General features: G+C 32.1%; 1 pseudogene; it reads left to right on the top strand.

Annotated features, from left to right (window-relative positions):
* The window catches only part of LOC143403649 (glycogen debranching enzyme-like), a 61,925-nt pseudogene that overhangs the window by 4,055 nt on the left and 35,579 nt on the right, over positions 1–22,291 (top strand).

Here is a 22,291-nt window from a genome sequence, read left to right as displayed (position 1 = left end):
GTTATTCTGCCACTGAGTTATATCCCCAGCCCTTTTTATTTTATATTGAGACAGGGTCTCACTAAGTTGCCCATGCTGGCTTATAACCTCTTGATCCTCCTGTCTCAGCCTCTTACATAGCTAAGATTACAGATGTGCACACCAAGCTGGGCTTTAATTTCACTTTTATTATATGATCTCTGTTCCTTATATATTCTGATTTCACCTAAGTGTTTATTTATTGTGGGTATAAATAAATAATAACTAAATTGCTTACTAAATAAATGACAGAAACTAAAAATGATACTGATTCTAAAATTCTGTAAGTGTGCTCACTGAGTAAATAAGACACAAACATGGTCATCTCATCAGCACAGCAAAGTGGTCACGATTGCAGATTCTGAAGAGAGACTTACATTAATTCCTCTGGCCAAATTACTCAACCCTTGAGCCTTAGTTCCTCCTCTATAAGAGGAACATAACAGTATGTTCTGTTTTGTGTGAGAGGAAATGAAGAATAACAAAGTATATTTAACTGCATAGAACAATTCTGGGTGTGCAGTAGGTATTACTTTCCATTTTTCTAACCACTTGAATTCCTCAGTATGAATTCAGGGGGCATTAGTCCATTGGGAACATAAAACAAATTGGGTCTAACTTTTGTCTATTTAAAAAATTAAATTAGCAATTTCTCAATCTCATAAAAACAACATATTTTAACCTTCAGGATTAGCTGTGCAAAAATGTTACTTGTGAAAGAAATAATTTTTCTTCCTTCGTATTTTCCTAAGCAATATTTAAGTTAAAAAACAAGTGTATAGGAAGATACCAAAACCAAAGTTTTTTTTTTTTCATAAAACTGAATCAGTATAAAATATCGATATCTAAATATAGAAGGAAGTGGGTGGTAGATATTGATATTTCATCTTTAAACTTAACATAGATACCATTTTCAATTTAATTATAAGATATGAGTTTTCTTTCGTTCAAATTTATTTTTTTTGTTTTAAGCTGCTAATAGTAAATGGATCCAGGAACATCCAGAATCTGCATATAATCTTGTAAATTCTCCACACTTAAAACCTGCCTGGTTCTTAGACAGAGCACTCTGGCATTTTTCCTGTGATGTTGCAGAAGGGAAATAAAAAGAAAAAGGAATGCCTGCTTTGATTTAAAATGATCAACACATGAATGTAGGTATTTATACAGTAATACCACACTAAATCAAAATAACAGAATTTCTTAAGTACAAATTAAATATACAGCTGAAAATTATTTATTGTCAGTATTTTAATATGTTAAACAATATTTGGTGAAGTATTTAAAAACATATTTTAACTGTTAAAATTTTTCAGTGTATTCGAAAAATAATTTGGGAGGATATTTTTTCCAAAGATCCAACTCTGGGAATTTTTCCAAGTAGATGTTCACAAAGCAGTTGAACAATTTAGAAGACTTCTAACACAAGGTAAATAGATGCAGTAGATTGTTCCTAACAATTTTAAGAAATTTAATATTACTTTTAAAAGGATAACTCCTTTTTTTCTTGGTTAATATTCATTAAATCTGTTGTTTTGATACAATATGTTTGTTATTTTTGGTATTTGAAAACTGATTCTGGAAGCTGAAACATCTAAAGGGCATGCTCTAATAATAAACCCAATTTTCATTTTATTGTTGGCAGAATGCTCAGAATATAGTCAAACTCAGCATATATTTGTCAAAAGCATGAATGGGAATTAGTAGAGCAGGTTACTTCAGCTGAGAAAGGCTTGAACAAGGCTTTGAAATTGAGAAATGTGAATCTTTTTCTGTCTAAGGTAAGAATCTTAACTATGCAAGAGGGACTTTCACCCATGATGTTCACCAAAAACACCCTCCTTACAACTTGTGAGACTGAAGCTAGATATTAGCTATTAATAAAAGGTAAAGAAGTAAATATTCAGTTAAGGATGTAACTAATCTAGTTAATCAGTGTCCCCTTAACAAAATAAGAGAAAAAAAAACATACTCAAAGAGAACTTGAGGTTTTTAGGAGACAAATTAGAAAGGATTATGAAGAAAGTATCTGCAAGTAGTATGGGACAGCCCAGCAGGGAGGATGTTTGGGGACCCTGGAGGGGTTCTTTTAAAATAGGAAATTTTCTTCCTTGTCCAGAGACCAAAACTAGAATAGGACCCAAATATACTGTCTTTGAAGTAGAAATGAGTTTTCCTTTACATTTAAGAACTCAGTTAGATTCAGGCATCAACTTTTACAAGTATGTATCACCATAATACAGGAAATTTTAGTCCTGATTTTGCTTCATATTTCATTCACCAAAAATTTCTCTCTCCTTTAATATTAATAAGTAGTATCATCTATATGTAATATGTGTGCTCATTATAAAGAGAAAAAGCCCCAAATAGTTCAAAATATAATAAAATACAATGTGCAACTTCCCCTCCTACAAAACATATTTTGAGGGAACTACCAAGTAATAGTTTCTGTGTTTCCTTTCAGATTATTTTTGAAAGAAATTCAGATTTTACATGTGGTTTTACATAATTCTCTCTGTAAAATATATATATATATATATATATATATATATATATATATATATATATATATATATACTCATTTTATATTTGTATATATGTTATATACATTAAACTAAAGCATGGACTATTTAATTTGTTCATTAGTTGACAATATGAATTTATTATAGTTATTTCTCTTTACTCACAAGTAGCAATACACTCTTTTAACATACTTTAACTGTTTAACTGGTTGGGATTGTGACTCAGTGGTAGAGTGCTTGTCTTGCACGTGTGAGGCACTGGGTTCCATTTTCAGTCTATCTATCTATTAAAAATAGATAGACAGATAAATAAACAAACAGACAAACAAATGCTTAAAAATAAAAAGAGTAGTTTAACTAGCTTTTTTCCCCTATTTTTTTGTAATTCTTTCATTCAATGCATTTTTATTGATCCACCTACTGTGTGCTGGACACTCAGGCATGAGAACTCAGTGGCACACATAGCAAGAACCTTGCCCTAATGGAACTTATATTCTTATAAGCAGTACTATCTAAAATACACCCTGTATATGTATGTTTATTTGCTATATAAGTAGATCTAAAGGATAAATTGTTATATGTAAAACAAGTAGGTCAAAGGATATATGCAAATTTCAAATACAATAGATATCATCAAATTAATTTTTTAAAATTATACCTGAAGTGTGAGGAGTAAAGATTTGTTCCCAGGATGTAGGCTCCCTATTTACCTCTCTTATTGTTTCTTTTGCTGAGAAAAAAACTTTTTAGTTTGAGTAAGTCCCATTTGTTGATTCTAGTTATTAACTCTTGTGCTATGGGTGTCCTATTGAGGAATTTGGAGCCCGACCCTACAGTATGTAGATCGTAGCCAACTTTTTCTTCTATCAGATGCTGTGTCTCTGATTTGATATCAAGCTCCTTGATCCATTTTGAGTTAACTTTTGTGCATGGCGAGAGAAAGGGATTCAGTTTAATTTTGTTGCATATGGATTTCCAGTTTTCCCAGCACCATTTGTTGAAGATGCTATCCTTCCTTCATTGCATGCTTTTAGCCCCTTTATCAAATATAAGATAGTTGTAGTTTTGTGGATTGGTTTCTGTGTCCTCTATTCTGTACCATTGGTCCACCCGCCTGTTTTGGTACCAGTACCATGCTGTTTTTGTTACTATTGCTCTGTAGTATAGTTTGAAGTCTGAAATCGCTATACCGCCTGATTCATATTTCCTGCTTAGCATTGTTTTTGCTATTCTGGGTCTGTTATTTTTCCATATGAATTTCATGATTGCTTTCTCTATTTCTATAAGAAATGCCATTGGGATTTTGATTGGCATTGCATTAAACCTATAGAGAACTTTTGGTAATATAGCCATTTTGATGATGTTAGTTCTGCCTATCCATGAACAGGGTATATTTTTCCATCTTCTAAGATCTTCTTCTATTTCTCTCTTTAGGGTTCTGTAGTTTTCATTGTATAATTCTTTCACTTCTTTTGTTAGGTTGATTACCAAGTATTTTATTTTTTTTGAGGATATTGTGAATGGAGTGGTTGTCCTCATTTCCATTTCAGAGGATTTGTCGCTGATATACAGGAATGCCTTTGATTTATATATGTTGATTTTATATCCTGCCACTTTGCTGAATTCATTGATTAGTTCTAATAGTTCCTTTGTAGACACTTTTGGGTCTGCTAGGTATAGAATCATAAAATGGAAGGAGACCCTCAGGGTTATACAAAATTACATACAAGAGGAAGCGAGGGGAAAGGGAAAAATAATACAAGGAAGAGATATGAACTGTAGTAGAGGGGGTAGAGAGAGAAGAGGTGAGGGGAGGGGAGGGGAAGGGGGATAGTAAAGGATAGGAAAGGCAGCAGAATACAACAGACACTAGTGTGGCAATATATAAATCAATGGAAGTGTAACTGATGTGATTCTGCAATCTGTATATGGGGTAAAAATGGGAGTTCATAACCCACTTGAATCAAAGTGTGTAATATGATATATCAAGAACTATGTAATGTTTTGAACAATCAACAATAAAAAAAGATCTCAAATTGCACAGAGGTCTCAAAAACTATATTGAAAGGATAATCTATAAAATACAAACTGATAAATTGGACTTCATAAAAATTAAAAACCGCATTTCAAAAGAAAAAAAATAAATAAATAAAATTATACCTACTCACATTTTTTGAAAAACTCTCACCAACATGTGATACCAATAATCTTTGAAATCTTTTTTCAATCTTGGTATGTATGGTTAAATATCTTGTCTTAGTTGATATTTCTTTTTATGTTAATGAAGTATCTTTTCACATGTTAATTAGCCACTTACATTTCTAGCACTAATTGTGTGTTAGTATTTCTTCCCATTTTATATTGGCCTGTTTGTCCTTTTCAAATTGATTCATTATTATTGATGGTTCCTTATTATATAGGTGTTAAATATATTTTCTTAGTATGCTGTTGATCTTTTAACTACTGCTTATGGTGCTGTTTATTTTCAATGTAGTCAGTCTTTTCTTTTATGGCTTTTCACATCATGTTTAGAAAAGGCTTTTCATAAACATACTGTTTTTTTCTAATAATATTATTCATATTTTCCAATAAAATATTTTATGAAGCTACAATTAATGTGTATCACATGAAAAAGGTATTTAGCTTTATTTTTAAAATGTAGTTAAGTTGATAATCCATAATTTTACACTGATTTGAAATACAAATATGGCTATACACTAAGAAGTATTAATATAATACTTCTTAGTGTATAGCCATATCCTAAATATACTTTAGGCTTTTATCTGTGTTTTCCATTTATCTGGCTTCAATTCTATCAATACTAAAAATTATTTATTGATACTACTGGTATAGATTTGTTTTTTTCTTTCTCAAGCATTTTTTAGCAGTTTTACTCTTCCAGATGAACCTTAGAAACTGGGTTTTAAGAATCTGTTTTATTTTTTTGCTTATGTTTTTGTAAGCCATTTCAAGGTCTCTTTAGAATAAAACAAGGACAAATTAATTAATTAATGGAAAATTAAACCTAGTATATAACAAAGGAAAAAGCCCACAAATGCTTTATTTATAAAGAAACAGGCCAAAGGAATTTATTGTGAGGAAGGGTTCTTCAAAGGAAAACTAGAAGAAGGAGGCTGTTGGGGAAGTTAGCCTAATTGGTGACTTACCACTTGCCCAGTAATTCTTCCTCCTGGAGGCAGCTGGCACCTCAAGACTAGTTGGGGCACTGGTATCTCTCTCCATCTCCTAGGAGTTGTGTTTGAACCTGGGGCTGTTTCACCCAATAAATTCCTCAGTATAACAGAATTCTCTCTGAGTCAGACATCCGCAAAAGCAATGGAGTGGTCTCAGATCAGTGAAATTGCACCAAGTGTTCTCCAAAGGGCCTACTTCCATTTAGAGTTGGCTCAGATCTGCCTTCCATCACAAGTACTTCTTTCAGAGAAAGCAAAGAAAGTCAAGTTTTTAATAAGATTTACTCTAGAATTGGAAGTAATCTTTGAGGAAACACAACTCCCGAGGTTAGACTATTTGGTAGCACTTGAGAAGAAAATGCTACTACCAAAGTCCAGATGTCATAAAGTTTAATAAGTAGGGCTGAAGGAGTTGAGTATTTCCTGGCACTCATAAAGCCTTGAATTTTATTCCCAGCAGTGTTAAAAAAAGAAGAAGCAATAGTAGTAGTGGACATTGACTGAGAGCAAAAAAGTGGGGCTTGAGTTGAACTGATAACAATCCCTATGTTTGTTTTTTGTTTTATAATGATATTTTTGTCTCTGTGTGTTACCCCCACGCACTGTGTGTATGTGTATGATATGTTGTATGGAGATGATAAGCAGGAGGATGGAGGAGTAGAAAGATGGTTATGGAATTAATATTTGTTTTATTTTCTATGAAATAATTGTATATTTAAAATTTGAAATCAGGGGTGGGGGTTGTGGCTCAGTGGTAGAGCATTCACCTAGCACATGCAAGACCCTGGGTTTGATCCTCAGCACCACATAAAAATAGGTAAAATAAAGGTATTGTGTACAACTACAACTAAAAAATAAATATTTTAAAAAATTTAAAATCAATGACAGTTATAATCTCCCTGTGAATATTTGCATTTAAGCACTCATCTTTTCTTCTTTCAGGAAATAGGAGAGTAACCAAGTCTGATCCGAAGCAGCATCTGAAGATTATTCAGGATCCTGAATACAGAAGGCTTGGCTGCACTGTGTATATGAACATTGCACTAGCGACTTTTATACCACATGAGTATGTTGTTTGTTTTCTTTGTGAAATAAATACTGCTACTACTTATAAACCATTATGGATAGTATAATTTTCAAAGAGCTTATTGAAATCCTTCATATGAAATGAAATAGGCACCATAATTCTACTTCAGCACATCACATATTCATGTTTTTTATTTGTGCCAGGACATATTCCTGTGCATGTATGTAACAGTCTTTACTGTTGGAAAGTTTTTCAGTCATAATAAGATTCTGATGATTAAGATTTCTATGACCCTTGTTAGAAAAATTTTATTTGTAAGTTTTGTAAAAAACATTAAATAGGTTTGTATTGCTTTATCTGTTCTAGCAATGGGCCAGCTGCGATTGAAGAATGCTGTAATTGGTTCCATAATAGAATTGATGAATTGAATTCAGAGAAGCATCAACTCATGAATTATCATCAGGAACAGGTTTTACCTATATTTATTGCTTTTCTTTGAGTCTTTAAACTATTTTTTAATTGTTGATGACCATGCAATATAATTTAATGTTTTCCAGACAGTTAATTGCCTTTTGGGAAATGTGTATTATGAACGACTGGCTGGCCATGGTCCTAAACTAGGACCTGTCACTAGAAGATATTCTTTAGTTACCAGGTATTCCATTTTCTTTTCTTTTCATGAATGATTAAAAACTAAAATTTGTTTTTAACTGTGAATTAACCTAAATGTTTCCTTTAAAGCACAACTTCAGTACATTTCTTAAACTATGAGAGTTTTGATTTGGTATTAGGCTTTATTGTGTTAGGAAAATCTTTAGTTCGAAAAATGACCATCCATATGAACAAATTTATAGTTGTTGTTATTTACATTAATGTTTCTGCAGGTCTGCATACTTAGTGTCTTAGTCTGTTTTCTGTTATGGTAACAAAATACTTGATGTTGGGTAATTCATAAGAAACAAGGTTTAGGGGCTGGGGTTGTGGCTCAGTGGTAGAGTCTAGCATGGGTGAGTCCCTGAATTCAATCCTTAACACCACATAAAAATAAATAAATAAAATAGTTGTGTCGTTGTGCCCAACTACAACTAAAAAATAAATATTAAAAAAAAGAAGCAAGATTTAGTTTTGTTCAAGGTTCTGGAGACTTGAGAAGTCTAAGAGTGTTACACTAGCATGTACTCAGCTTCTGGTAAGCACCTCCAGCTGCTTCAACTCTTGATATAAAGGGGAAGGGCAAGTGAACACATATGAAAGAGACAAAGCAGAAGGGGCAGTCTTACTTTCTAACAACCCACTCTCTTAATAACTAATCCAGTCCCTTGTGTGAGTCTCACACAAGAAAGGCATTAATTCATTCATGAGGACTCCACTCATATGACCCAAGTACTAAATATAATGCCTATCTTCTAACACTCTCACATTAAGAAATTAAGATTCCAGCACATGAACTTTTGAGAGACACACTCAAACCATAGCAGTTAGTGGTAAATACAGTGTTAATCAAATTGAGCAAGCATTTAGATCCTTATTTTCTCCTCCTCCTCTTTTTTTTTAAACTTTTTTTTTTAACTTTGCTGGGGATTGGGCCCAGGAGCACTACAAGCCATCTACCATTGAGCTATACCCCAACCACATAGTTCTTTACTTTAGAGGTAAAATGTAACATAAATTGGGCAACTAGAAGATAGTAAAAGCCTTTGAGAAGTAGCATCAATATCTCAATTGTTTTTTTGTGATTTTAAGAGAGATTTTAAAAATTCCTTAAAATGTTAGCATTATATATGCTACAATGTTAACTCCATTCATCAGATCCTATTAGATTTACTGCCATTTGTGGAGGTAAATAATGTTTATTGATTTTTCACCTATATCAAAGTTTTTTTCCCCGTAAATGGTGTCACACTAATTTTATTTATTATACTCATAAGGAAAGTTTAATTTTTAATGTTGCTAATTCAGATTCTCTCCAAGCAGTTTCTCTGTGTGGATTTAATATTTAATTTTATCTCTATAGGTATTTTACTTTCCCATTTGAAGAAATGGCCTTATCTGCAGAAGAATCCATGATTCACCTTCCAAATAAAGCTTGTTTTTTCATGGCACATAATGGATGAGTGATGGGAGATGATCCTTTTCGGAACTTTGCTGAACCAGGTACATCACTTTTGACTTCTCAATGGACAGGAAAAAAATTTCATAGAGAGTTCAATATGATCTGTTTTTTTTATTTGTTTCCCCACTAGGCTAGAGGTTTTTAAACTGTTTCACCAATTTGAGAGAGAAGAAAAGGAGGTAGAACTTTGAAACTAATGCTGTTATAATTACATCTACATAAGAGAGATTTTCAACCACTGGCCAGAGAGGTATTAAGGTGTTTGAAAGGCAGTTATACCAGAAACTAATTTTTTTTCAGGTTCCCCTCACTTACTCTAGCATCTTGTTTTCAACAACCATGTTATTGCCAGGAAGCATTTTATAGGAAACACCTTGATATGTATTTTTTTCAACAGTTTAGAATTAGTAGTTTATTACTGTGATCTTAGAATTGATTCAGAAATCTTATATGCTGTTATATCTTGGGCTTAAGTATTTCTGCCCTTTCTTTTCTAACCATTCTAAATGAAAAAAAGAAATTCTTCTATATGCCATGAATTTAATATAACCTCTTGCCAAAATTTAGTAGCAAGTTGGAGACGGAGCCTTAAAATGTTTTGGTAGAACTATAGTTATAAGAGTCTGTGATAATACTATCAGTATTTTTTCTCAGGAAATAACTTGGAATTTTGAAATTGAGCTCAAACTTTTAGAAGAGACTATAAGGTGTAATTTTTGCCACATATATATAAGATAGAAAACTTTGTCCTATATCATTTTAGATATGATTTTAGCCAATAAATAATTTATGGTAGAAATAATGCAGTTTTAAAATGGTATAATTCCTTGAAGTAAATGTTTTTATTCTTTCTTAAGCCATTGAAAACAAACTTTTTTTTTAACAGGTTCAGATGTTTATTTAAGGAGAGAACTGATTTGTTGGGGAGACAGTGTTAAATTATGCTATGGAAATAAACTAGAGGACTGTCCTTATCTCTGGGCACATATGAAAAAATATACTGAAATAACTGCAACTTATTTCCAGGGAGTGCGTCCTGATAACTGCCAATCAACACCTCTTCATGTAGCTGAGGTATAGAAAAACAATTCATCCACATTAAGCAAGGATATTCAAGATTTCTTCCCAGCTTTCCTCAAGTAGACTATAAAGATAGCTAGTTGAACACAAGCATTGATTTGGCATTGAATTATATTTTTGAATAATTTGAATGATTCTAACAATCTCTAAATGCAATTATTAAGGAATACTGGGTTATAAAATGTTTAGCAAGTTAATTTTTAAATTTTAATTCAGGAAGAATTCAGGAAGAGAGATCATATTTGTCAAAAATTCCATTTTTATCAATTATTTATGAAAACAAAAGTGTAAATATAACTATTGTCTATTCCTCTTTTGGGCTTTTTAAAGCAACTTTTGAATAATGCCAATATTTATAATATTATCTTCTACCTAATACAACTTTGTATATAAATACTTATAATTTTAATTTTGTTAATATGATCCTTGATAGCTTCCTAGCAACAATTTTTTGGAAATACATGCTTATCTCAAAAATACCTATTTTAATAATTTTCTATAATATATATGTCTCAAGTCCTGTGATGAAAAATTGATTTGATTTTTGAGGGATTTAGTAAACATTAATTAAGTAAACATGAAATAAGAACATTGGCTGATAGAACATAATTTACCTCCCCCAATGGCAGCTCTTTGTCTTCATATTGTGCTTTAACAATAGCAAAAAAATATATACATGTATGTACATACATACAAATATATACTTATAACATTATGGCACAACTAAATGTTAAAGCTAACTTAATTCACTTAATTTTAAGTTATAAAATCCTCTAGGATTGTACTTGTTAGGATTCCAGGTATTTTGTTATCTTTTATGTAAGGATATGTTAAAACATTTTTGGAACCAATCTAATTTTTTTATTATAAGCTACTATTTTCTGATTCTGTGTAGCATCAATGTAGATCATAAGTCACAGAGGTAGAAATTGTAACGAGTTTAATCTATTTTGTCCTATAATCCCATATATGGAATGCATATAAAAACTTAGAGTATACAACATAGAATACATATTATATAATATGATTAATTATATAATAATATAAATTTGATTAATATATGTAAGCTCTAGATTATGATTTTTTTTACCTGTTTTAATGTACCTATGTCAATTTTATTGGAATATTTACAGAATTGAAAATGGGACTCAGTGGCTTAAGAGTTTGTTATCTGCAGGCTTCAATTTGGTCAGTCAGACCTAAATTTTACAATACCTAAATAATTCACCAGGAAGGAATTTACCATTAATTACTTAGGAAACCACCTGGAAATTAACAGTCTGACTAGATATTAAAAACAAACAAGGGCTGGGGTTGTGACTCAGCTTTAGAGCACTCACCTAGCACGTGCAAGGCCCTGGGTTCGATCCTCAGCACCACATAAAAGTAAATAAAATAAAGGTATTGTGTCCAACTACAAATTAATATATATATATATATATATATAAACAAGAAGCAGGGAGAAATACTGGCAGAATTGCAGTGATACAGGTTACATTTTTTAAAAGCACTAACATTTTTCTACTTCTTTTCTCCCTTGTGTCCCTATCTTTGCTAAATCTAAACTTCTTTTTAACTGCTTTACTCTACATATTCTCATATTCCCTATGTTTGTTGGTTCTGTTTGTTGTTTTGTCACATTTGAACATCAAACTTCATTTGGAATTCTTTCTGAATTTTCATTTTGTCTTACCATATGTATCTTTTTGTGTTAAACCCATGCCTAGTCTTGTCTCCTCCCTTCCTACCTGTTTCACTTTTCTCTCTTTTACATGTGTGACTGTGCTTTTTTTAGGACATGTTGGATGCCACTAGGAAATTACAAACCAATTTATATGTAGTAGCTGAACTGTTCACGGGAAACAAAGAACTGGACAATATCTTTGTTACTAGACTGGGCATTAGTTCCTTAATAAGAGGTAGGCTTGTTGAAGTGTCTTTCCCATTTAAAACTTCAGCTTTTGTTTAAGTGTACTAAAAGGCATTTAGTAGTTTTTTAATGTAATTCTTAATAATTTTCAATATAATTAATATTCTTTTGGATAGTCTATGTGAGAGTTTCCAATCTAACTCAATCTATTTTTATCAGTAAATATTTCTACTTTGGGGTAAAAGATCTCATTTCAAATCACAAGGTTGGAAGGATGATCTAATGGCTCCCAATCAAAACCATTTTTTGTTGTTAAAAATATACAAATCTGTTCTTCATTTTCTACCTGGGTGTATGATATAATCTTTAGATTTTTTTCCTATAGATTTTTGTATAGCTAACATCTCAATAAACACCTGAGGTTTACTTTTTTCTATCTGAGCCATCTCTCCCCCTAAGTTATAAAAGACTACTTTGGTCACTTAAACTAGTAGACATTTAGTAATTATCATTAATTACTTGGGAAATTGCTTAAAGAAGTTTTATTTTTGATTATACTGATGTGTTCTTTATTTTAAAAATCAATTGTGAAATTTAACCTTTTCTTGGACATAAGTAATAGACATTGTTAAAATGTTCTGTAATGCTCTGCAGAGGCAATGAGTGCATATAATAGTCATGAAGAGGGCAGGTTAGTTTACCGATATGGAGGAGAACCTGTTGGATCTTTTGTTCAGCCCTGCTTGAGACCCTTAATGCCGGCTATTGCACATGCTCTGTTTATGGATATTACCCATGATAACGAGTGTCCTATTGTGGTAAGCATCATTCCATTTCTTGTATCTACTTATTTTGCTAGATATTTTGATGTTTACTTATCTGCTATTTTGTGGCATGAATATCCACATACTTCAAAATAGTATCTTAGATTTAAAAGCAATTATAGCTTATGGTTTTAAAGATGTTCTTTTGTTGTAGAACAAATTAATGTATCTTATAGAAAGTATTTGTGTAATTATTTTTTATTTCATTATGATACAGAATTTTACTTATTTATTTTATTATGATACAGTGCTTTTCCTTTGAAAGAAAGTATATTTTGCTTTTTAATTGTTTCCTAGCATAAATCAGCCTATGATGCTCTCCCAAGTACCACAATTGTTTCTATGGCATGTTGTGCTAGTGGAAGTACACGAGGCTATGATGAACTAGTACCTCATCAGGTTTGTTTCTGTGTTGTTTTTTAAAATTCATATGATTAACATTTTTATCAAAAAACTCTCATTGTAATTAAAATGTATACATGGCCAAGTTTTACCATTCTCCAGATATCAGTGGTTTCTGAAGAACAGTTTTATACTAAGTGGAATCCTGGAGCATCCCCATCAAATACCGGTGATGTCAATTTCCAAAGTGGAATTATTGCAACCAGGTGTGCTATCAATAAACTTCATCAAGAGCTTGGAGCCAAGGGCTTTATTCAGGCAAGAGACCAAGTTTTCTAAATATCTTTCTGAAAGTTTACCGGGAAAGACTTATCAGTTTGAGCACTCATTCCCAATTTGAGTGGTAATTAAGTGCTTTTTTTTCACTTCTCAGGTGTATGTGGATCAGGTTGATAAAGATGTAGTGGCCGTAACCAGACATTCACCCAGTATCCATCAGTCTGCTGTGGCTGTATCTCGAACTGCTTTCAGGAATCCCAAAACTTTATTTTACAGCAAGGAAGTACCTCAAATGTGTATCCCTGGTAATGTAATCTAAAAATTGTTATTGTAATTATATAATTATATTAAATTATACTATAATGCCATATACATCATCATTATATGTTCTATATAACAAATGCAAGTGTGAATGTAGTTAATAAGAGGAATTACAAATTTTGGATAACTTAAATTTCTATTGCATGGAACAAAATCTGGACAGAAATACACTCAAATATTAACCTTTTTTTGAATTTTTACATGGTTTGTTTACATCTTAATACATTCTGTTTTCCCTTAATATGTATACAATGAACATGTATTTGTCTTATACTATGACATAGATAAATATTTCTTTTTATATGTGTGACACACATGTACATATGTGTGTATAAGTATGCATTGCATTTGCACACATACACATATATAAACAAAAATGGGAAATAGTCTAACATGATACTTATGATTCCTTGCAATCCATTCCCATCTACTATTCTAGCCCTGCATTACTCTACTTTTTCAGCCAAATAGATGTATTCACTGTTTCCCAAGAAGTCTTATTTCTATCTGTATATGATTTATATCCTTCAAGGACTAAAGTTCCACCTCTTTGAAAAACCTATACATACTCACTGATTTTTCTTTCTAAACATATAACAATCATATTCTGTCTCTCTTTTGATACTTAATTATAAACTATATCCCTGAGATATGTTATTATTTCTAGACTTTTTTCTAGATAATTATATTTTATTTTCTTGTTATTACAGATAGTATATGATAGCATAGCATGATTCTGTGTAAGCAGCAACAGTACGACTTTGGAGAGTCTCATAAAAATAATCATATTCTATAAGTGTTCATTGCTGGTTGCGAAATATGTATAATTCCAATCTTTAAATATTATCAACCTGAATAGTTTTAGTGTTAAATATTCTTTACTTTCCTTAACTGTTAAATTTATATTCAGTAATCTTAATGAATCTTTATTAATATTCATAGATTTTTGTGTTTATTTTCTATTTTTTTTTAGTTGTCAATGGATACGATGATTTTATTTTATTTATTTGTTTTTATGTGGTGCTGAGGATTGAACCCAGTGCCTCACATGTGCTAGGTGAGCACTCTACCTTTGAGCCACAACCTCAGCCCTATTTTCTATTTTTGATGCTGGGGATTGAACCCAGGCCTCCTGCATGCTTAGCACCTGCTCTACTACTGACCCATGCTCCCAGCCCCATCCCTTCATAGTTACTTTTACAGAACTTCATCACTGTACAGTATTATCTCAGGTTTTGTATCGATCAGTGATGATTCTTAAAACATTTCCATCTGTTAAGTCTACAAATTGTGATTTTAAGTGTATTTCGTATTTTGTCATTCAGTTTTTAAAAAAATTTGCTATGGTTGGTAATATTATTATTTAAATTTTGAATGTACATTAGGAACAATTTTTTGTTAACTTTTTAATATATTTGTAGGCAAAATTGAAGAAGTAGTTCTTGAAGCTAGAACTATTGAGAGAAATACAAAACCTTATAAGAAAAATGAGAATTCAATCAGTGGGTTACCAAATATAACAGTAGAAATTAGAGAACATATTCAGGTATTTGGGATTCACCTCTTTCTATTATGTTGAATATTTTAAGGTCATGAGAATTATTTGTTGAATGGATTTTCATATTTTTTTCAAGCTTAATGAAAGTAAAATTGTTAAACAAGCTGGAGTTGCCACAAAAGGGCCCAATGAATATATTCAAGAAATAGAATTTGAAAACTTGTCTCCTGGAAGTGTAGTAATATTAAGGTATGTTAATTAGAGTTCAAATTATTGACTTTACTTATATTTAAAACAGTTTAACTGTAAACTTTGAATAAATCACTCCTAAAAATCAACCATTTTTTTATTAACATCATTCAGAGTTAGTCTTGATCCACATGCACAAATTACTGTTGGAATTCTTTGAAATCATCTGACACAGTTCAGTCCTCACTTTAAATTTGGGAGCCTTGTTCTTGACAACGCAGATCCTATATTAAAAATCTCCTTTGCTTCGTAAGAGTGTCTTATTTTATAGAGCTTTAACATTTTAATAACTGGTGAGTTGTTGCTGTCTTGATTTAAACACGTTCATGGTCCTCTCTGTCCATACTACTTAAAGTGTGGTGCAGGGACCAGCAGTGTCAGCATCAGTTGTTGTTATCCTATTATATTATCATTCATGTGGGTATTCACAGGGGTGCTTTCTCATTCTTGTGCAGTCTTTCTTCAGATATAGATACATATATGTCTACATAAACAGAGACCCACACACAATTTTATTGAACTGAGATTAGGTTCTATACATCACACTCCTCACTATATCATTTTTTAAAATTTCAACATATTATTCTATTATATGGCTACACCATGATTAATTCAATCATTTTCCATTTTGGACATCTAGAATGGTTCTAATTATTCCCTATTATTTATGTCTTTGTACATTCTTCTTGGAATAAATCTTTAATTATTCACTTTATATGTGTTCCACTAATACTGAATAATGTGGGTTTTGAAGCTTAGATGTAGGTTCAATTATAGTTGCATCACCATCAATGATTTTAGACAAGTTATTAATAACTTTCTTCAGCTCAATTCTAATCTGGAACGAAGAGCTTATAATAAATAGTATCTACCTCTTAGGTTTTGTAAGGATTAAATAGGGCAAATACAAACCACTTATAATAGAATGACTAGCACATACAGGGCTTGATGTGTTTGCTTTCATTCTTACTAGGATAAATTTCCAGAAATTAAATTTTGGTGCTATATTGTATTATAAGATTGTGTCTTTCAGTCAATACTGCCACGTCTTCTCCAGGAAGATTGTACTAATGAGAATATTCAGGTCAGTGTTAGAGTGTCCATCCTTACCAATACTGAATATATATAATTGTAATGCAGTATGTTAAAGCTGAGTATAGACCCAGACTAGGTAAGAATTATTAATTTTTTTGGATTCTTATTAGCTATAAGAAATAAGACTGAGTGCCTGTTAATGGAGAGTTGTGAGAATTATTCATATAAAACACATCGTGTTTAACACACAGTAAATGATCATAAATGTTAGTTATTACTAATTAAATTGGTAAATATGAAGTATAAAATACTTTAAAATAACATCTCAACATATTAATTAAGTTTTTTGTCCATTTGTAATTATCTGGTGAAATTTCATTTTATATATTAGCCCATTTTTCTTTGGTGTTTAATTTTTTGTTGTTTTATGAGCACATTTATTATTGAAGAAATTAAGAAAGAATTAAGAAATTAAGAATTAAAGAATTAAGAAATTCAAACCATTCTTAGCAAAGTAGCTGCTAAAAAAACAATTTGCAATAGATGTATGTTTCTGTAGAATGCTTATAAAAGCACATTCCCCCTTAAACCTACTCTGATTATTTCAGGGCAAGGGCAAGAAATCTGCCTTCTAAACATCTTTCAAGGTTATTTTTGTGGAAGGAGTCCACTGGCTACATGTTGGAAAATAATGCCCTAAAGTGAAGTTGGTATTAAGTCCCCAAATGGTCAGTCTTGATTCATGAAATATAGCTTTGAGGAGAGAGGCTGAGATAGAAAGAAAGCACAGCTCTAAGCCAAGACAGAACAAAAAGACAAAGAAGGATGTATGTTCAAGAGGACATATGTTCACATAAAATTGCAATTATGTAAAATGAAGTCATCTGAGCAACCAGAAATACAGGAAAATACATCTCAGTTTTATTCATCTGCAGTCAGTTTTACAGTCTCAGTGCTAATTGAATGAAGGGAAATTAAGGCCACGACACTTAGACTTTCCTCTGACCATTATCAAGAAGCATCTTTTTTTCTGAGAAGATGCTGGTTTCTTGAATGATGGAACTGAGCGGCAGTGCAACCTGATACGAAAGATGGTGCCAGGAGAGAAATACAAAGGCAGAGACTGTTGTTTCTTAGGTGGTTAACTTTGACTTTTGATTATCCCTTTACTGATCCTTTGATAGGTATTCCAAGTTTTTAAGATAAACAGCATAAAAAGTTCTTCATGTCACACTTATCAGGGAAAAAACTAAGTCTAACTGAAAGGACTAAAAAATAAACTTATAATATAAAGTATATAAAAGACCAAAAGATCTTTGTATTCTCCCCACCCCACCCCCAGTACTAGAGATTGAATCCAGGGATGTCTTACCACTGAATCACATCCCCAGGCCTGTTTATTTCTTTTATTTTGAGACAGGGTCTCACTAAGTTGCTTAGGGCCTTGCTAAATTTCTGAGTCTGGCCTTGAATTTGAGATCCTCTTGTATTGGCTTCCTCAGCCACTGGGATTGCAGGTGTGCGCCACCACAGCTGGCTCCATCATGCCTTTTTTTAAAAAAAATTTATTTATTTTACAGAAGAATATACATTTGACGTATAGTACACAAATGGAGCACAGCGTCTCATTCCTCTGACTGTACATGGTTCAGAGTCACTCCAGTAGTGTAATCATACATATATATAGGATAATAATGTCTGTCTCTTTTTTCTGTCCTTCCCTTCCTCACAACCACACCTTTCCCCTGACTCCTTTGACTTCCCTGTACACAAACCAGTGTCCCTTCATTTTTCCCTATCCCCCACCCCACTACGGATCAGCATTCACTTATCAGAAAAAAACATTCAGCTTTTGGTTTTTAAGGATTGGCTTATTTCACTTAGCATGATATTCTCTAGTTCCATCCATTTACCTGCCTATGTCATAATTTCAGTTTTCTTTAAGGCTGAGTAATATTCCATTGTGTGTATGTATCACATTTTCTTTATCTTTCCTCTGTTGAAGGGCATCTAGGTTTGTTTCATAGTTTAGCTAGTGTGAATTGAGCTGCTATAAACATTGATATGGTTGTGTCACTGTAGTATGCTGATTTTAAGTTCTCCATCATGCTTTAATCAATAAAATTTGGTACTTTAATCATGTACTTGGGTTTGGTGTAATATTAGTTGTAATTTAATTTCTAGCATTTTGTGCTTCTTGGTTACTATTTATAACATATATATGATGTTTATTTTAATACTGAGTTCCTAAAATGTACATTACCAAGATACTTTATAATGCAGGTTTTATTCTTTTGCTTTTATTAAAAGCAAGTAAAAGTCAGTATATGTAACCTTTTATCTTTGTTTTTCAATTCTTAGTATTGCCTCTAAATTAACTTTGACTGAGCTAAATCAGATACTTTACCAATGTGAATCAGAAGAAAAGGAAGATGGTGGAGGTTGCTATGACATACCAAACTGGTCTTCCCTTAAATATGCAGGTCTTCAAGGTAAGCAAGTATAAGAATAGACAAACGTTTTATTTTTCTTTTATAGACATACAATGTCTTCCTTAAAGAAATAGAAGTATGGGCTGAGAGTACAACTGCCTGGGTTCAAGCTGTGACTCTGTTCCATACTTTGACCTTTGGCAAGTAACATAATCTCTCTGTACCCCAGTTGCTGCCTCAGTAAGATGTGAATAATATTGACTAATTCAGAAGGCTTCATGAGGAGTACATAAAATCATTCAAGTAAAACACTATAACCAGGGTGTAGCACAAAGTATTCACTCAGTAAATGCTACCTAGAATTACTGGCTCTGTGTCATTCATTCAAATCATTTAGAATTCTTAAATATATTTTAACCTTAATTAATATTTTTTGACTTGGTTTATTATGTTCGAAAAGCAGAATATGTTTGTTTAGGCTCCAAAAGAAACTGAGTTATAAATATAACACATTCTTCTTTCTTCTTCATAAATGGACTAATTGGATTTTTGTTCTTGTTGCATATTTGGTTCCTCCTATAAAAGGTACTTACAGGGCTAGGGACATGGCTCAGTGGTGGAGTTCTTGCCTAGCATGCTTAAGGCCCTGGGTTTGATTCCCAGCCTCTAAGGAGAGGGGGTGGGGAACAAACTTATATTAGTATATTATGTAGTTAGAGTATTTATAAGATAGATTACAGAAACAAAATATTTAACTATGAGTTTATTATTAATCTATCTGGTTGATAATATTTTCCCAGATTTTTGTATAAGAAATTTGGTTTATCAAGTCCATATTTCTGGTTTATATAGTTTGCCATTTGTCATGCCTCTTTTTTTGACCTTTATTTCTTTGTCACTTAACCCTTCTTTAAGGACCGGTTTCATTTTTACACCTTCCATAAAGCCTTTCCTTTTTTAGTTTTTTATTTTTATTTTTTTTTAATGTTTTATTTTTATTGCAGTACCAGAGATTAAACCCAGAGGTGCTCTTTCACTGAGCTGCATCCCCTGCCTTTTTTTATTGTTTAATCTTGAGACAGAGTTGCATAAGTTGCCCAGGCTAACCTTGAACTTGCAATCCTCCAAACACAGCCTTCCAAGTTGCTGGGATTACAGGTGTGTACCATCATACCCACCTGAACCTTTACAAACTACTGCTTTCTGCAGTAATTTCTTTGTTCTATAGACTGATACCCATTCCCTTTATTCACTATACTTTCTGGAATATATTACCTTATTTTGGTAATTATAATTTTTTGAATGTTTTTTATTGTATTTAAGAAGCAGGCTCTAAAACTAGACCTAGGTTTCATTGAGTAGCTGCATAACCTTGGAGTAGTTAAACTCTCTTTGGTTCAGATTTTTCATTGCAAATTGTCACTAATAATAGTATATACCACAAGGGATTGTTAATAGAATGAAGGGAGTTAATGCATTTAATACACTTAGACAATAGTGAGTTCATACTAAGCACTTAGGAAGTGTATACTCTAAAATTCTACTAAGATTATAACTTGAGAAAAAAAGAATGTAGCTTTTAATCTTTTTTGTGGTTCTTGTCTTCAGCTTTTATACCTCCTACTAAAGCAAGCACATAATTTCTAGTAAATTTTTCTGAGACCTGTTGTATTTATTGGTAAAACAAATTATTTTGTTCTACTAGTAGTATGTAAATATACCTGTTAGTTGTTTTAAGCAGTTACCCTACTCCATTTTCACTCTAGCTGTTGTTCCTTCCTCCACACTTAGTTCCATCCTTTTGGTCACTGTCAGATCTGTTTTCTGAAACACTGTTCCCATCATATTTCATTGTTCAAGAGTGGTACCATTATTTACTGAGCAACATTCACCTTTCACAAAAGTTTTAGGACATATGTAGAATGTTATTTTATACTGTCTTGGTTCCTTTTTTTTTGTATTTAAGGTTTATTTCCCAAATTTTCCTTCCCTTGAAGGAAAAACTTTATCTTAAATTTGTTTATTTCTCAGAATATACCATATACACAGTTCATGGATTCATTAAATTCTAACTAGATTTAGTTGATATCACTGAAACCAAAATAACATTTTTAATAAGGTGGGAATGATTAATTTTTAATTTTTATTTTTATTGGTTCTTTTTAGTTATACATGACAACATAGTGTATTTTGATGTAACTATATAAGCAGGGAATGTATTTTATTCTAATTAGGACATCATTCTTATGGATGTACACCTTGGTGGGATTCACAGTGGGGGTATTCATACATGTACGTAGAAAAATTATGTAAGATTAATTCCACTACCTTTTCTTTTTCTATTTCCCCTCCCTTCCCTCCATTCCCCTTTGTCTAATCTGAACTTCTGTTTTTTCACCACCCCGCCTTATTGTGGGTTAGCTTCCACATATCAGTGAAAACTTTTGTTTCTGAGGATTGGCTTATTTCCCTTAGCATGATAGTCTCCAGGTCCATCATTTACCAGCAAATGTCATAAAGGCTGAGTAATACTCCATTGTGTATATATTCCACATTTTTTTTTATCCATTCATCTTTTGATGCGCACTGAGATTTCATTTCACTCCAGTGAGAATGGAAATTATCAAGAATCCAAGTAACAATAATAAATGTTGGGAAGAATATGGGGAAAAAGGTACACTTATACATTGTTGGTGGGACTACAAATTGGTGCAATCACTCTGGAATACAGTATGGACAGAGATTCCTTAGAAAACTAGGAATGAAACCACCATTTGACCCAGCTCTCCCACTGCTTAGCAATTAAAGATCACATACTACAGTCATGCAGGCACATTATAGCAGCATAATTCACAGTAGCTAAGCTATGATTATCTTGTTGAATGATAAAAGAAATGCAAATGTTCTTTCATTGAATAACAGACTCTGCTATGTACACAGACATTCTAATGCATCTATTTGAGAATTTTGCCTAGTAATTAATAATTTTGCCTAATAATTAATAATTTTGCCTAATTGAGAATTTGCCTAATATCTCACTTTGATAATTTCTTACTTTGAAGTGCCTCCTCAGAGTCCCTCTAAAGCAAGCTTTATTCTTCTTATCACCATAGGTATTCTTGCTTTCTCTGAGACCAGTTCTGTGATTTTCTTAAATCTTGCCTGAATAATAATGAATCTACCACTTTTTAACATGGAAAAATACAGGATTATCAATTTTTTCTCCTTTATGCCTTAAGGCAAAAATAAAAATGCCAGTTGACTTTGAATATTATAACATTAAAAAAAGTAGGCCACTGCCACAAGTTATAATTTTTGGAAAGCTTTGTATGAATTGTGGCAGTGTCCCTCAACACGCCTTTGCATCCTGGTTTCAGTCCATATGGCCACACTTTCCTCCTACTATGCTGAGTACCATTGTGGACTAAGTAGCCATTTTGTCTGCTTCTCTGTTCACTTCAAATCAACAGGGACTAGTCGTAACTCA

This window comes from Callospermophilus lateralis, chromosome 7 (genome assembly GCF_048772815.1).
Source record: "Callospermophilus lateralis isolate mCalLat2 chromosome 7, mCalLat2.hap1, whole genome shotgun sequence".
Taxonomy (NCBI): domain Eukaryota; kingdom Metazoa; phylum Chordata; class Mammalia; order Rodentia; family Sciuridae; genus Callospermophilus; species Callospermophilus lateralis.
This window is presented reverse-complemented; position numbering and strand designations above follow the sequence as displayed.